This window comes from Ixodes scapularis, unplaced genomic scaffold, assembly GCF_016920785.2.
Source record: "Ixodes scapularis isolate PalLabHiFi unplaced genomic scaffold, ASM1692078v2 PGA_scaffold6__148_contigs__length_123643588, whole genome shotgun sequence".
In the NCBI taxonomy this organism is placed as follows: domain Eukaryota; kingdom Metazoa; phylum Arthropoda; class Arachnida; order Ixodida; family Ixodidae; genus Ixodes; species Ixodes scapularis.
The window spans coordinates 102,127,741-102,142,440 of record NW_024609881.1 but is presented as its reverse complement, the minus strand read 5'-3'; the positions used below and the strand labels follow the sequence as shown (position 1 = coordinate 102,142,440).

Sequence of the window (14,700 nt, the reverse complement as noted above, 5' to 3'; positions counted from 1 at the left end):
TTGCTTGAGGCGTAGTCCTGCCTTGCTTAGCCTCGATAAAACCTGGTCTAGGCGTTCCGGATGCTCAGGAGTGTCCTTCCCACTGACAATGATGTCGGCAGGGTAAACACTCATCCCCGGAATTCCGGCCAGCGTAGTCTCCATCATGCGTTGGAGAATGGCCGGTACTGCAGAAATTCCGAACGGGAGCCGTTTGGCCTGGAAATGTTCCTTGGTGCTGTTGATAGTGAGCACTGAACAGAGCAACAGTTTCGCCGTCGAGCTTTATTTGGTGGTATGCCTGGTACAGATCCAGATAAAGAGAAGACAGTTCCATCGCACAGATTTACGAACACTTCAGCCGTTGTTGCAAACGGTGCGATTCTTTTTTTTTTTTTGCGGCTGCGTTGACAGTGCTCCTGTAATCGCCGCAAACACGAAACGTGCCGTCACTTTTGCATACGAACACCATCGGTGTGGTCCAGTCAGCATGTGGCATTGGTTTCAGGATGCCCTGATGTTGCAAACGATCAAGTTCTTCTTCCATTGGTCCTTGCAGAGTCAGTTGCAGAGAACGAGCCTTGCAAAACTTGGGGGCTGGTCTGTCTTCCAGTTCCAGGGGAATTGAAGGGCCCGTGTAACCGTCGATGTCTTCTTTAAAGACAACTGGGTGGCGTACGAGAACCTCTTGGATCTCTTGCGTGGCTAGAACAGCCTGGTTCATTCCCTGAACCCGGATTTTAGAATTGAGAACCAGTCTCGTCTGAAATGTTACACCTGGTTTCCTTCATGACCAGGAGGGGTAGCAAGTAATGCTTCGATTTAAACCTGACGCGAGCTCGCGCAGAGTTGAGGACACTTAGCTCCTCTCCTGACCAGGTGCGCAAGTCAAGGGGTTCTTTTGTCAACGTTGGAGCGTGCTTCTGCCACCTTCGGTGTTAAGTCTCTTCGATGATCAAAAAGCGTGCGGCACCCTTGTCGGCTTAAAAACTGCAGAGGTTTCCCCTCCACCCGTAAGAGGAACTTAGTACACGGCGCTTGTCCACTTGCTGCTTGCATCTCGCAGCACGACTTGCTCCTCAATGTGGCGCTTCCCGAAGTGTGTACACTGTCCGTTTTTTGCCTTGCCTTGGCAGGCAACTCCTTGGTTTACGTCTCCCATGTGATGCAGGCCTTCTCAATGTGGCCTTTCTTCGAGTAGAAGCGTCATTTTGCTGTCTTGAACTTGCAGGCTGAAGCGTCATGCCAGCCGTCGCATCGGTAGCAACCGCGTCGTGAAATCGAATCCTTAGGTTCGGGCTTTCCTTGACATGCCTTGCTGATCTCAGAGGAGCTCGTCGCTCCTTCGATTCCTCGCTGGTGCTTGGACGCACTTTACGCTGACAAAGCGATGTCCAACGCACTTTGAAACGTCAGCTCTTTTTCGATGAACAGTCCCTGTTGGAGCTGTTCGTCGCGGACTCCGCAGACCAACCTGTCCCGGAGCATGACGTCTTGTGGCAGCATAGTAGGGTTTGTTGTTGAAACGGGTGTCACGGTTGCTTGCGACAACGTCGATGTTGCAGCCGTCGATGTGGCAGCCTCTGGCGACAGTACTCCAAAGTTGCAGTCAGCTGTCAAGCGCTCAAGTGCTGCGACGTAGCTGCTGAATGACTTGTCGGGCAATTGGTCATGTCGTTGTAAAACGTACCGGGTGTAAAGCTCAGATGGTCTTGAGTGGAAGTGCCTCTGTAGAAGTTTCACTAAGTCACCAAAGCGTAATTCGTCAGAGGTCTTCGGTGCGACCAGAGCACGAGCAGTTTTGAAAGTGTCGGAACCACAAAGCGTGAGGAGGTGCGCGCAGCAAAACAAAGTAACTTGTCGCGACCGATAAGGTCGCTTATTGCTTCAGTTTGCAAGCCACGGAAACCGACAACTGCAATCAACTCCGGCGCCCAGTGACGAAAAAAAAAGGGACGCAAATTGTGTCATTAACTCGTGGCCCTCTCATGTAAAACGAGGGTCGTTTTTTGGAAGGCATCGCGGTTTGGGTTTGGTAGGGACAAATTTCCAGAAACAAATTTGACAATAAATACCCCAATCCTCGTTCTCGATCTAGGGTTCTTAAAAAATTGACTGGCCTTCGATTTCGGTTTCGCACAAGGCAGTTGTCCGAAGACATCTGCCTTGGGGGAAAAGGAACGCCACAGGGATCGGTGCTGTCCCCGTACCTCTTCGACGTGGCGATGATCTGCCTGCCCGCGAAACTTGAGAAGATAGCCGGACTGCAGCATAGCATCTACGCGATGACATCGCGCTGTGGGTGACTGGCGGCAGTGACGGCTACATATAGGAAGTACTGCAGGAGGCAATCCGGGTCATAGAAGAGTACGTAGCGCCCAGGGGACTGGCGTGCTCTCCGCAGAAGTCCGAGATTTTGCTGCTGAAACTCAAACGCGGCGGGAAGGAGAAATCGAACATCGAGCTCTTCGCGCAAGGGCAGCGCATCCCCCAGGTCGAGAGCATCGGGGTGCTAGGCCTGCGCATACAGGCAGATGGAAAGAACAGGGAGATGATACAGGCCCTAAAAAGGACGGCCTATCAGGTCTCCCTGCTCATCGCCAGGATCTCCATCAGGAACTATTGGATGAAGCAAAGCAACCTCATGCGCCTGGTACAAGCTTTCGTGATGAGTCGGCTGGCGTACGTGGTTCCCTTCATGAGACTCGGAGTGGCCGAAAAGTTCAAGCTGGATTGCATAGTGTGAAAAGCATACAAGCGAGCCCTAGGGCTGCCAGACTCGACGTGAAACGAGAAGCTGGTGGCCCTAGGGGTACGCAATACCATCGACGAGCTCATCGAGGCTCAGAGAACGGTTCAGTTGGAACGGCTCACGAGGAGCGCGACTGGCAGGCACATCCTTAAGAGCGTCGGCCTCCGGTATGAGACACAGAGAGGCGAGAAAGTGGACGTTCCCCTACACATCAGGGAGATGCTGCAGATTTCCCCCATCCCAAAGCACATGCATCCTGTACACGACGCCAAGAGAAGGGAGGCGAGGGCCAAAGCCTTGGGAAGAACGCTAAAAGGAGAGGAGGGAGTCGCGTATGTCGACGCGGCCGAGTATAGGGGAAGAGGAGTCATGGCGGCGGCGGTGGTGAACGGTGACGGTCACCTCGTCGCGAGCTGCAGCATGAAGACCGACGACCCGGAGACGGCGAAGTGGCGCTCGTGCTAAGCATGCCCGGCGTCAGGACAATCGTGTGCGACTCGCAGAGCGCGGTTCGCAACTTCGCCAAAGGGAGAGTGTCGCCGAAGACTCTGCGTGTCGTCAGGGGTGCGACGTGCTTCGGTGGGAGAGACGGATTGAAACTCGTGTGGACACCAGCACACGCGTCGCTTCCTGGCAACGAGGAGGCTCACGACGCGGCCCGAGGACTTACCGTCCGGGCCGGCGCAACGTCTGGGGCCCCATCGCGTCATCCGGGAGAGACAGGCTGGTGACGTTTGGAAATATTCTCGACCACTACACGGACGGGAGGAGGAGGTTTCCCCCCGCGCACCACTCGCTGAACAAGAGACAATCCACGGTGTGGAGGCGTCTGCAAACGAACACCTATCCGTGTCCGGCTTTACTAAATCGGTGCTACCCGGACAGATACACGGGCGCGTGCAAAGTATGTCGGCAAAGGGCGAACTTGGAACACATGGTGTGAGAGTGTAGTAACATAGACAGGGGCGCTTGCGCGAATAAATTACTCACGCAGCTCAGAGATGAAGAGAGCTGGGAGACCACGCTGCTCAGCTCAGCCCCTCGGGTCCAAGAAGACTTAGTCCGACTGGCCGAAGACGCCGCCGGGGTCCAGGGGATCCTGGCCGTCGTCTGAGGGGTGGGGGGGACCCTTGGTTCCTCACCACATCCTAATTCCTTTTGCGGGCACCAATACAGTTGTACTGACTGACTGACTGGCCTTCTACATTGACTGCCTTGGCTTTCTCATTAGAAACATGTGCGCTATATTGTCTAACCAAAATTAATTAGTGCATTTTCTTCAATTATTTTGCAGTCTCTCTTGAGTATAATGTCCGCCTGGCCATACAACTCACTTGCACAGACCGCATTTTTGCTGCTTTCACTGCTCTCTTTTATATCTATATCCAAGTAAAAAGCATCGTGTATACCAGCGATCGCTTCTATTTTTTTTTTTTTTGCTTAAAATACAGTTGGAGTGAAAATGTTGCCAATGAGATTGTTAAGCTAATCTAGAATAGGTTCTAGTTTTCTTTTGTAGTTCTGAACGTAAAGTCTTCGCTGAAATCTGTGACAGGTTTGAAGCTTGTTGTAATTGAAATTTCAAATATTAGATGGACTCATATTTTTAAGTTCAAAAGTAGTAAAAGTGTCTTTGGTTCTTCGTACTTGTCTGGTGACGATGGTTCTCGGCGTCTTTCGCTGGTGATGTGGAATCCAGGAGCCGTTGGCTGGTTAACGCTTTCACGGTTTTTATTAGACCGAATAATTACTGACTCTGTACATTTGTTTCTCGTGCAAAAAATGAGGGATCCGGCCCCACTGCTGCGAGCCTAAAAGTCCGCGTGCGTGTCCAGCTCATACACGAATACCCTTTCCCTCGCCCGACACGGGCTTTTGTAGGAAAGGTCCTTCTCTTCCTCTGGCCAGGACCGACCAATAATTTTATAACCGAACGAGATCACATGGTACCCACCTATCCAATAAACGCCCGACAGTAAATACAACACCCCGTACGTCGGCTATCCAACGGCGATAACCCGAATTCCTTGTTTAATCGGGCCATGCATTGCTCGTCGCCTGGCTTGCGGCTGAGCGCCGACTGCCCGGATCGGATAGCGCGCGCGCTCCAAACGCTCGAGACGACGGTGTTGGGAGCGAAAAATAATAATAAAATAACACACACAGCAGCCATTACATGCACGCTATTTACCGCGGCCTTGCATCTCCCTTAAAACTGTTACAAGGCTTCTAGAACTGTACACAGTAGAATTCACAAAATCTAGTCTTGTCTGCAGTACAGGTGCTACGCAAACAATAAAAGACAAAGAAAGCAGCTTGAACAAAAGTGTTTTGGCAACCATGCTTTGGAACATTTTGTTTTAAATGTATAAAGAAGACGTTCCTTGCACAGAAAAGAAACACATCACTTGCTGACCGAATCCGAGCAGCTAGTTTCACCACCATGCTTCCAGCCCTGGGGCGGATAAATCACCTGCTGGCTCTACGGGTAAGTGGCAACGTTCGCACACACCTCAGGTGACGTGGCTCCACGATTATCGCTCAAGGTGTGATGTATTGTAGAAATATTGTGCTGGTGTTCTGTTGTGAGGACCTGTTTTAAACACGTACATCTGTTGTTGTTGATTTTTGTTTAGTGTGCCACTTCAATACGTACTTTCGGCATTATGTCGATGTTGGATAATGGACCCTGGATAAAAATCACATCATAATAGTGTTGCTCTTTCTCCGCAAGGATCCACAAACCAAAAGCTGGGCTGTGCAAAATATTCTTTGCGCATGTTTTTACGTCAGCTTTTTATTTCAGATATATGTCATGCATCGCATGTAGGTAGTGGAATTTACGTTGATGCAATTTTTCTCGAATTATTTAAGCCGTCTGACCGCGTTCCTTACCACAGGCCCCTACTAAGTATTCCCCAATTTCATATCCTATCTTATGTCCTCGGATGAATAGACAATTTCCTCTCATCTGGACTTTAGTCCACTTCCGCTAATTATTACTTCCCTTGTGCAAGCGACGTCTGGAGTTCCTGAGGGCAGCGTGGTTGGCTCCTTACTTTTCTTATCTATATGAACGTCTTGCCTACCAGTCTTTCCTTCCGAGTTCGACTATATGCAGATGACTGCTTCATTTATCGTCACATTTGTAATAACACCAAGAGCCAGGCCCTTCGGTTCGACCCTAGAGCAGTAAGCGCAGGGTGTTGATCCTGGCTCATCAGACTGGACCATGACATAACAGAGATTATGTCATTTACTAATTGATCAACTCCAATTATAACATAATACTTACTAAAGCACAATATTGCGGAACTTACTTCTACATATAAGTACCTAGATATTAACCATAGGCATAATTTCAAATGACACAACCACATGGCACATTAGTCACACTCTTGCATCCGCTAATCGTTCCCTTGGATTCATTCGGCGAAACCTTAAACAGGTTCTTGATCACTTAAGAACGTTTGCTCACGTCACAATTATTCACCTCAAAATAGAATATGCTTCTGCTATTTGCTATCCAGACCAGGCCTACATGATTGATAACATTGAATATCTGCAATGCCGTGCTGTTCGTTTCTTTTGATCAGATTATTCATTGTTTTCCAGTATCAGATAATTAAAATATTGTCACAAACAACAATTGATGAGGCGACGGATAACGGAAGGAAATTAGACGTTTAACGACGCGGACTTGTGCCCAAAACAAAATCGGAGAAGGCTGGCGTCACTGGCGTCGATGGCGGCGTCACACAGGATCGAGCGCTGGGGCGAGACTGACTCCGTTTGCCACTCTAAGGGCCTTTTGTAGCCCGTGAGTTTCCTAAACATTTGGCGCAGAACATTCGGTGCGTAGAACATTCGTTGCTCGACCAGACGACAAGGCTCTTGAACTTCCGAGAACGCCAAGTTGAAAGAGTAAATAAAAGACGAGGTTCCTCCCTGTACTCGAAACAGGAGCCTCCGCGCAAAGCCAAGCACGGGATGCATTCGGCCACGCACACGCTCGCTCGGCGACGCGCGTGGCAATATCCTGAAGAATTGAAAGCCTTATCACATCGCCGGAAACTCACTCGTCTAACACTGTTCTACAAACTTCATCGTCAGGTCTCGCTTCATGGTGATTTCTTACAGCGAAGCTGTTTATGGCTAGGTTCTGGCGGATCGTCTCAGGCGACAGACCGAACGTAGACAAGCAATTTTCCAACATAACGCTGTATGCCCCACTTCATACTTCTCTCCATCGTCTTCGCCTCTTTCCTGAGAACTGTATACACCTCGACACGCGCGGCGTCCCTCTCCCCCCTGTCATTGCGCAATGCCGCGCGCTCTTCGGCGGCCACCTTGGCGGCGCAGTAGAGTCTGAGCCGTGATTGGCGTAGCTGCGCTATAATAAAACGTAATTTTCGCTACCAGAGTGCTAGCTTCGCTGTACTCCTCTCTTCACAGGGTGTAAGAGCTCTCTCAATTCTTCAGACGCCTCACAATATTTTTGCCACGCCAGGATCACCCTAATAAAGTTAAACGGTTCGCATGTAACTCTCTGAGCACTATAACTGTCGATACCTAGCAATTTCAACTTCAAGACGTACCTTTTGGTTGCTTACTTCATTTATTTATATGTTTATCTATTCATTCATTTATATATTTATAGATACTACATCTCAAGTTAGAGATTTTGCCAGAGGTAAGCAGCAAACATTCATCACTCCAAAACACAAGACAAATCAACAGTGTCAGCGCTATAAGTATTACAGCATTCAAAGTGTCATAACCTTGCGGGTTACATAGGAAACAATATTTGGCACATTTATACTTTGAAACCATGTTGTTGTGAAAAAAAAGATAAATTTTTAAACTCCGGTTTAGAAACATTATTTTTTGTAAGGCTTGTCAAATTATGAGGCGCTGAGAAAACGAGCCTTCTGCGTTGAATCCTTATTTACTACTCCTTTCGCTCGCCTTACGCCCATTGAAAAGCATGCAGGAAGGGCCTCAGCACGCACCTCGCATGGCTGCGCCATGGTGGTCTACCGCAGCATAAAGACCGCCTCGTTTCATCGTCGCCGCTAAGGCAACGAACGCCGTCTGCTAAGTTTAATAGTTATGTAATGAGCAGCCGCAGACTGTCGCCGCGGAGTGACGTGAACGTAGGCCAGGAAGAGGGGGGGGGAGGTTAATAGGCTCCCCAGTGATACAGGCGCCGTCCAAAGAGGTCCTTCGGCGTTTGTTGCTACAATGACGGTGATGAAAGCAGACGGCCTTTATGATGCGGAAGAGCATTGCGGCGCAGCGTTACGAGGCGCGTACTGAGGCGCTTCCCGCATGATTTTCAATGTGCGGAACGCGAACAAAAAATAGTTCGGAATGACGACCTAACCCAGAAGAGTTGTTTCTCTCTCCAGGACCTCATAATATGAACATAATTTAAAAATTTTGGCCTGTTGATTTTGCGACGAACTTAGTTAAAAGCCAGCGATCGCTTGGAGTTCTGTTACGTAGTCGGTGCGAGTGTAGTTATTTTAAATCAATAGTAAACTTTTTATTTTAACTTTTTTCAATTAAATTAACGTTATATGTTGTAAACGGTCTCATACTTTAGCAGCCAATTAAAGAAATGAAATACATTTACAGTTCTTTGTAATGCCGAGTTAGAGCGCAGCTCTTGAGGAGGGGAGGGAAGGCTACGGAGGGGGAGGGGGAAGGGTGCGGAGGGGCATTTTCCATGACATTCTGGGACAATTTTCTGGTAAATTCCACTAAATTTGGTGGAAAAATTCACGCACTAAATGTAGCGGAAATATTTATCCGTTAAAGTTGGCGGAAAATTTGTCTCGCTAAATGTGGTGGAAAAATATTCCCCTAAAATAAAAGAAAAAAGAAACTGCACGCTAAATTTGGCGGAAAGCTTTCCCTCTAAATTTAGTGCGAAATTTTCCCGCTAAATCTTGCGGGAAAATTTTTATCTAAATTTAGCGGGCAAGTTTTCCCCCTAAAATTAGCGAAACAATATTTATTTTATTTATTTTAATTTATTTGCATACCAACATCGCCTGAAGCGGCATTATAGTAGGGAGGGGCATATACATAAAATTTGTACACTACAGACACAAGGTGAAACACAATTATTCAAGAAATAATGCACAACGGTATTTAGAAGAAACTTTGAATCTTTTGAAGAAAAAAAAGCTCACACAATGCCGTTTCAACAATGTCACTTGGCAGGTTATCCCAATCCTCAATGGACCGCGGGAAAAAAGAGCCTTTGAAAACATCTGTTCTGCTGTGAACTGGACAAGCGTTTCATGAATTATCTCTTCCTGATACATAGGCGGGCTCAAAAAATATACGTGGACCTACTAATTGCGCTATTGTTGTAAAAACAATTTATATAACATTTTGAGACGGAACAATTTCGCCAAATATCAGCGGCTTGTGACGTCACGAGGGTGGCGTCACACGTAAAGTAATCCTTGTGACGTCACGATGGTCACTGATATATTATACGCAATGTCTATAATAAAAATTAAAAAAAAGTAAAGGCTCGAACAATTATCATACGGGAACTGCCGAGTATGCATCGAACTGGTTTGCAGCTATTTCTGTTGTAAGGTATTAAGCTAAAGGGGTAAGTACTGGCTGAAAAAAAAAAAAATAGCGCATGAAGTGACAAGTACAAGGGCCGGAACGGAACACAGAACACAGGCAAGCGCTGATAGAAAAAAATAGCGCTTGTCTTTCTTCCTTCTTCCGTTCCTGACCTTGTACTCGTCATTTGGTGCGCTGTTTTATCCTGTGCAGCTAGTGCCTTCAACATATTGAAGCCTGCTGCTGAGGTAGTCTTGAAACCAAAATTTTATATTTTCATTCAGTGAAACAAAGGACAGTTTTCCTAAACGCTTAGGGTATGGAACTTTCAGCAACGGTGGAGAAATGTGTCGAATAGATCGAGATAAATAAATATAATGTCCCCCTGATAAAAACAAAAAAAAAATTTGAAGCGGGAGAACTTATGATTGGTTTCAACAAGTTGCGTTGTTGTTGATAATCCCCGTTCGGAAACGACGGTAATTCGGGTTAAAAAGAGTTCTGGTCTCAAGGAACTCCACAATGTGTTTGGAGATAGTATGCTTCAAGAGTTAAAAAAACTGAACTTTGCAATCAACTGAAACGGAAGTTCGAGGCAGATTTGTCCGAGCCCGAATTATAAATACGAACGACCTTGCCACACTTCCAATTCTAGGGAACACTAGAATTGGTAAAAGATGTGTCGATCAACCAAAAGTAAATATTGGAAGCACAATACAGCATACATAACCAGAAAAAAACGTTTGTAGTATTGTTTATATCAGGAGATTTCTTCACACACAAATAAAGTAAATCTTCGAAAATACATTTACGAAATAAAGCAATATCAGTTATAGGCTCGCTGATAGTCGCGGCGACATTCGGAGTAGTAACATTATCAACCCAGAACTCGGCTGTAAATTAGCTGTTCAAATGGTTGGGGATTGCGAGGCCATTATCAAAAGCAATATCAGAAACTATGAGAGATTGTATGATGCGCTTAATCAGTGCAATGAATATCCAGAATTCTGATAGAACAGGACAAACCAGCGCGGTTTATTTTTGAGCCGCTTAATTTTTCTTTGAATGTGCATGGTGAAGCGATTAATCCAAAGGTTGGGCTTCTCCAAATTATTTGCTTTGAGTGGAACAAACTTCATCAGACACTCCCTGATTTTGCCAAAAAAACTTTTCCCTGAGGTGATCTATATTCATATCAACGTTCTCGCAAAGAGTAAAAAAAAATTAGGTAGAGTTTAAATCCGCTTAAAATAAACACGTCGTCCGCCTTTAAAAATGTAATAATATAACTTCAGCCTCGGGGAGGTGGTGTGATATGAGAACCGCTTGTAAAGTCGTAAACCACATGTCGATGGTGAGATATATTCTCTCAAACTCGACCTGTGCCCTTGTATAGTTTTGTACAACTTGAGGAATGTTCGCATTCAATGCCAAATCAACTAAGAGCTCCTAGTTTGCAGAAGTGTCGCCCTATACACAATGTGAACTTTCTGAATTAACATCAAAATAAGACCACGAGTTAAAATAAAGCAATTATATATTTTTAGCAAGTTGAAAACGTAATCGCTAAGATACTCTAGGACGGATCTAGGAGAGGTAGGTGGGTGGCAGTCCACGCCAATAATTATGAGTGGCAAGAAAGTAATGTTAAGAAGAGCAGAATCGACTTCGTGCAAATTGTTAAGCTCTTGTAAGCTGTGATTGTGTTTTTTTTATTAGGCGAAAGGCCTCCTTTCCGCGACCCACGATCACGACGCAAAATATTACCCAGGTGGGAAATTTCACTCTGTGTTACTGCAGTATGTAGCCATGTTTCTCTTATTACCACACTGTCTGTGTCATTCTAAACTAATAATTGTTCAAAGTTAAATACCTCATTAACGAGACTTAAGTATTTTACGTTGTTTAATTTTAATTGCCTCAATAAAATTTTGTCATGTCAGGGTGCCAGAGTGTCATTCGATACACTGGTTCGTGAATAATCATTCTTAATATATATGAGTGATCATTCTAGTTATTTTATCTTCACGAGGTACCTTAAGCTTTTCAACATAGTCTTAAAAAAACAATATCACAAAGATTTTTTCTTTGTTTTTTCTGAGAACAAATAAACAAGGCACTCCAAATTTCCGAAGAAAAAAGTCGTAATTCACTCTTGTTGAACTGCTGTTTCTTTGGGTGATTCTCGAAGGCTCCAAACAAACAGAGCGACGTGTTCTGTCTTCATAGTCGGTTACTTTGTCATTTTGTTATTCATATCCCAACTAACCATCAATTTGCAGTTGCAATAATAGCAAATTCAATTCGTGTTTCTAGATTGTATTTTTATGTGCAATTGGCTGTTTTTTCCTAAAATGTTGGGGTGTTAATTTTTTTCTGTATCTCTGCTTTATGTAACATTGTACTCCAGCTTGTACCCCAACTACTGTAATGCCCGTAGGGGTCTTCAAACTTTAGTTATTGATGACGATGTATTTGAACCATAAAAAAGTTAAATACCTAAATCGGAATCATTTGATTTCTAAAGATCGCATTTATCAAAATTATATTTCAGATTAATGAGCCAAGTTGAGCCAATGAGCCAATACTGCTGAACCCCTTCTTCCTGGCACGTTCGGTGAAAAAAGAGAATCGGGACGTATCTCACAGCTCTCTTCCAACTGAGCGTGCCGGAGCGCACATTCGGTGTGAGGGAGCACATTCCTTGGCCCCTAAACTCGTCAAACACAAAGTTGGGGCCGAAGTTGACGGAGCGCACCGATTGGTCTATCACGACGATGACTTCGCGCTTTTTTCGCCAACGTCCAATCAGCGCGCTCTGCAAACTTTCGGCTCGAACTTTGTGTTTGACGAGTTTAGGGCCCCTTAGCTCAAATATCGGCAAGATAAGTTTTCGTTACTCTGGATGTGTTGTTTTTCTAAAGCAGCAGCCGTCTTTTACTATTTTCTGTCGTTAATGAAGCCTGGGTTTTAATGCATTTAGGGGTATTATGTTGACTTCCTTGTCGGCGCTTTCTTGCCGTCAATGTAGCAAGCGCGGGCTGGGCTGAAAACCAAGCGAAGTAACTGCTGCTGTAGACGTTTCTTTTCAGAGGTAACTCAATTCTCTTACTGGTTACTCCATTAAAAAACGAAAAAGAACGGATTCCTTCTTTCGTATCTCGAAAAGGAACTGAATCGTTTGCTAACAATAGCCAGATGAAAGAAACGTGTTACTTATGACACGTTACGTACAAGTGTGGAAACTATTCACAGGCCTCAAGACATCAAACTTTATTAAGTATCTTTGCAGTAATATCATTCGAGTGGCCATTCTGAAACGCTGCTCGAAGGTAGACGGCCTAGCATCCCAGGAATGGGCGTTGACAACGCAACACGATACGCTGCTCTTTTGCGTGCTTCGCTATTCCAAAACGGCTTCCTGGGGCACCGTGTGGTGTACTGGCCTCACTTGAGTTGTTATTATCACGATATCAGCAAAGCTGCTGTGCTCCGCTCGTTTGCATCCTTTCGTGTACAAAACAAGAGGCACAAAGGGTTGAATGCGACAAATAACCTCTGTAGGTTTGGACCGATGAACTCTTTCCAGATAACGATAAGCTTCAAGATATCTATGCCACTGACAAAAGAGAAAAACGTCTAGCAACTGACGAGGTTGACACTCAAGTTCAGCAACGAAGAAGGATACACTAGCCGGCTCCATCAGGCACTGCAAGTAAGTTTTGGCTTGAAGCTCTCCCACGGAAGTGCAGTTTTCATCTTTCTAGACTAGACACAGACCAGCCCTGTTAAAAAAAAAACGGATGCTTTTTGTGCAAAGCTGGTACCGAATTTAAGAGGCTGCACCTCGTCTCCAATTCTTGTCAAGTGTTTTGACAAACTAACGTGAGGTCTCGCAGTCGTCTGTAATGTTTTGCACATTATGGATTGCTGATGGATGCATAATGAGCAGCGAGTAGTTTATACTGGTGTTAACATTAACTACTATAAAATGACGTTCGGTCCTATCGGGTGGGGTTTTAATCTATTAAACGAGGCTTAAAGGGTTATGACAGGGAAATTAAACGGATCGGTTATTCTTGAAATGGAATGCTCATAGGCTACTTAGTATATCCACCAAGTTACGAAATTTTTGGAGCTCTGGTAATTGCAATATTCAATTTACGAATTTTTAGTATTTTCATCTGGTGACCAGGCAACACTGACACAGTTGGTCACACTATGGTGTCCATAAACCACGTGACGATGGAAGCGCTTCCTTTTAATTTAGGCGCCCCCATGATCGCCCAAGCGCCCTCGCCGCGGTACGATCAAAGCCGCTCATGCAACTCGGTAACCCGAAAGCTATTCTCGCTCTCGCCCCCTGCACCATGACCTTCCACCCTGCATGTGCCTGCGAGATATCCCCGAGCGACGGTGACCACGGCTAGTTCGTCCGTAGCTCGTCGTCGCTGGAGCTGGTCGCCAGCGGGTCGCAGTCAAAATGAACAGCCTTCAACATCTTTTGATAGCAATCACTCATCGCTGCTGCGATCAATGTCGAACACTTTGACAAGGCGAGCGATGCCGTAGACGTAATCGTCACGGACCGCATTCTCGGAACGTGGGAGGAAGCTGAGGCTCGAGACGCCAAGAAAGCCAAGTCTGTGAGTGCGTGCAAGAAGACACCGCGCTGGAGGCTGGCTACGTAGCCAGCCTCCAGCTCCGCCCGGATCTTCCCCTCCGAGGGACCCGCATATAAATCGATTTATCCACGAAAATATCACGCCATTTTTAAAACAAATTTAGCAGGACTAGAGGAACATACAATGGGTCCTAGCAGTATAGTTTTCTCATATTTTATTTGTGGCGTGTCATAACTCCTTTAGTGTTTAACAAAAGAAACAGATTTGAGATTCATCTCGTGTTAGCTTGAACTAGAGTTACCTCAAAATATTGCTGGAATTAAGTCGTCGATAACTTCATATGTCCTCGGCTTTCTTTTATCACGGAAGCATGTGGGAACATATATTTTATAGCGGAAGATAGACATCAATATTGAAAAAACTGCATATTTAACCCAACAGTAATTCTAAAATATTTTGACATGCGCTTTAACATTTTTTCAAGTGTTTGAGGTATCCTTCAAAGTTATCAAAAGTGACCTGACGTAGCCTTCAAGAATTTCTGAAGGGTATAAGACACCGTCATAATTTTTGAAGGCCTATGGCGTCACTCCCAACACTTCCATAATAACACGGCACCCATAAAAATTGTTTTAACGGTTCTGCGAGAAAATTCCGTGACCCTTCAGGATATACGCGTCGGGGAGGCCGCTTAGCCATTTTGTATCGGGCGGCCGCTACGAATTGAATATGAATGTAAACTTCCCCTTG

General features: G+C 45.6%; 1 protein-coding gene across 2 annotated transcripts in view; it reads left to right on the top strand.

The window, feature by feature from the left end:
• The first annotated feature begins 12,934 nt into the window (after positions 1-12,934).
• LOC8024933 (cytochrome P450 3A4) overlaps positions 12,935-14,700 on the top strand; it is a 34,339-nt gene continuing 32,573 nt past the window's right edge. For both annotated transcript variants that reach the window (XM_042294399.1, XM_042294400.1), the window contains exon 1: positions 12,935-13,040. The gene's annotated coding sequence lies outside the window, so the exon portion shown is untranslated. The remainder of the gene's footprint in view (positions 13,041-14,700) is intronic.